The following is a 2,930-nucleotide window of genomic DNA, read 5'->3' on the forward strand; positions in this document are numbered from 1 at the left end:
TACAGAGAAATGCGACTCATGTGCAGTTGCATTTAAGTATTATGCACGTCTTTTGCCACAGTGACTCAGACCAGCTCTGAGAGGTTCGGCCAGGAATGGACACGTGCTCAGTGGCTAAATCGAAGAATGTCATGTGAATGAAATAATTCGTTCTATATATTGCGCTGCTTTATTAAGAGGCCAGTGTGCCGACATCATATGTAATGCTTTATGCAACACTTTTTTTACAATGAAGCTGTGCATGGCTAGGTTCTGGAAAAAAATTGCTTGTGCCTATCGAGCCGTGTAGATCAAGAATGTCTCCCCATACGTGGGCCGATCCCGAAGACGGTGCAATACCGGGCCGACCTGCGGCGGTGGTGAAGCAGGCTTTAAGCACTACGCTACTTGCAAAAATGAGCTTAATATCTTGGGTCAAAATACAATCTGTATCAGATATTAAGCTGATAACAACATATACTACACTTTCACCCGCGTCTGCCACGTCTTTACGTTCGCACCGCACTCTCTTTGTCGGCGTTCCAAGCGCTTGCGTATCTCCTTTGCTTCCCTTCCGCTCTCCCGTGGTGGTGGTCCCTTAAGCGTGCTGCCCGCCAGGACCACGAGGCGGAAAGAATTGCGAACCGTCCATACGGCCCCGATTCCGCAAACTTGGAAGATTTCACCGGGGCAACGGTCAGGTTTCAGAGGGTGTTTGTGGGGAACTAATATTGTGTGGTCTGTGTTATGTGTGACCGCTTTTGGTTTTCGAGTGACCTCACAACCATTACTGCACTGCGGGACGTCGACCGACGCAGGATCGCCTTGGCTACGGTGAAGCAGTGTGTGTGCCCTCGGAGTGCGGTGAGGTGCGTGTCTGTTATATAGTATACGTGCCGGGATTCGTTAGTCAAAGGTGTCGTGCCGCGTTTTACAACAAGACATGGGTATGTCTACGCCCCGGTGCCTCATCATCTTCCGAGGCTCGACATCGTCGAGGAGCGACTAGTCGCGCCTCGCCAACCAATATATGTGCATACGGCGTTTGACGCACGACAATGGACAGTTCCCGATTAAGGGACCCACATACACAGCTTCGCTGATCATCCACCTTCACAGAGTGGAATGGCACTGAATTTTTTTTTCGGGCGATTAGGCCCAGATATTGCCAGCAATGCGTGCAACTAACTTTTCAAAAGCGCTGTCCATCCTCCGAGAGCATCGCCAAGTTCCGTGCACCAGGTCGCCGCAGCACCGGTGGACGCAACCGGACCGCGCCGCGCCCAAAACCTCCTTGGTCGCGCCGCGTCGTCCCCGCACCACAACTCGAAATGTAGGACTAATCGCTGCCGCACGCCTCGCTGGGAACGCTGCAGTGGACGTCGAACGCATTCTGTCGGCGACCGATTTGGCTGGCGGATTACCGGTCGGGCTGCATGTTTGCGAAACACGAGGGGAGCAGGGACCGGATTGGGGAGGATTAACGCCCGCGGCCGCGGCGGCGATGCAGCTAAGCGGCCCGTTAAAGGGCTGCGCGTCCCTGGATCAGCGAAATGTGCGTCCATTGGCGTGGAGTATCACGCATTGTAGAAATCTGTTTGTTTCTTTGCACTCCACCTCAGTATAGTTCTCGGCAGCACTCAGGATGGCTACGAGGTGATTCTGAAACTGTGTGGTGGCGCGGCGCATACTCGCTACGTCCAGACACTGCTCATACTGACGTCGACTATAATATTCCCTACGCTGACATATGCCAGTGATGCTGGAATAAGCGTGTACATGAGCGTTAAGCACTGGGAATCATGGCGGGCGTGAAGCAGACGACGATCTAGCAGATGACGGGATGCGAATGAACGCGTTCTCGATGAAGTTCAGCCTCCCCATCGGCCACCAACGTTCGCGACTTTCCCAGTGCTGCAGGGAACTAATAAGGGCAAAGGGAAGGGAGCGCAGCGGTTTGGGTGGAAGGGAGAAGTGTGGCGGGCAGCGGATATGCGCGTGCGTTGGTAAGTGCTTTGATCATGGCCGGGTCCGACCGTGGTCCTTCGCTTATGCGAGGCGTGAACAGTTCGTTCTGAGGAGCGAGGTGTTGCACCTCCCCTGCCTCGGGGCTTTGTCTATAGAGCGCGATTTTGAGGGAGCGCTGCAGGCGAACGACGAGTGGGTGCCTCTTCCTTCTCGACAGGGCCCTATAGGTTGGTCGCGGGAGTGAATTGCTCGGCGGTGATGTTTTCAGAAGCACCAGAAACAAGGCTAGCCCACCATCCACGTCGCTGTGCTGGAAAGCACGGAATGCTTGACGGGAGGAGCGGGACGGATTTGTGTGAGCGGGCGCGCGCGAGCTGGACACGTTCATTCAACAATAGGGCACACCTTGCTTTGCTATGGGTGTGTGTGTGTGCGTGTGCGTGCGTGCGTGTGTGTGCGTGTGTTTCCGTAGGTGCGTGCATGCGTGCGTGTGTCTTGCGTGCGTATGTGCATGCATTCTCTGTCTTAAAGGATTTATACAGTAGCGCTCGTCCGGTGTTTTCTTCACCCCGTCCATCGTTTCTTTTTTTCACACTGATACCATTATGAATGCTTACCAAATTGCCCACCTTTCTACTTAAAAAGATATGATATTGTGCTTTCCCGTGGAAAATGTATTACCTTTCCAAGGTATTAGTTGCAGTTTATTTTTATTTTTTTACAATGATGTCAAACAGGGTATGCGTTGGCGCAGCTAAACAAGGAGAGCTGGATAAAAAAAACTTCTTTAACGGTGCCATAAAGCTAGATTTTCCACGTTGCTCATGTTAGGTTGCTTATGTTTGACTACATTTCCCAGTTTGTGTGCGAGTATATGCGTGTGGCATTTCTTTCTTTTCTCAGCAAATATGCAAAATATATCTTTTTGTTCACTAGTGTATATACTAATTTATCTATTTCTGCCCACAGCGGCCACTAATAAA

General features: G+C 51.8%; 1 pseudogene; it reads right to left on the reverse strand.

The window, feature by feature from the left end:
* Positions 1-305: 305 nt before the first annotated feature.
* Positions 306-484, reverse strand: LOC126535020 (U2 spliceosomal RNA; annotated as a pseudogene).
* Between the last annotated feature and the right edge of the window lie 2,446 nt (positions 485-2,930).

The sequence above is a fragment of the Dermacentor andersoni genome, chromosome 7, assembly GCF_023375885.2.
Source record: "Dermacentor andersoni chromosome 7, qqDerAnde1_hic_scaffold, whole genome shotgun sequence".
Lineage (NCBI taxonomy): Eukaryota > Metazoa > Arthropoda > Arachnida > Ixodida > Ixodidae > Dermacentor > Dermacentor andersoni.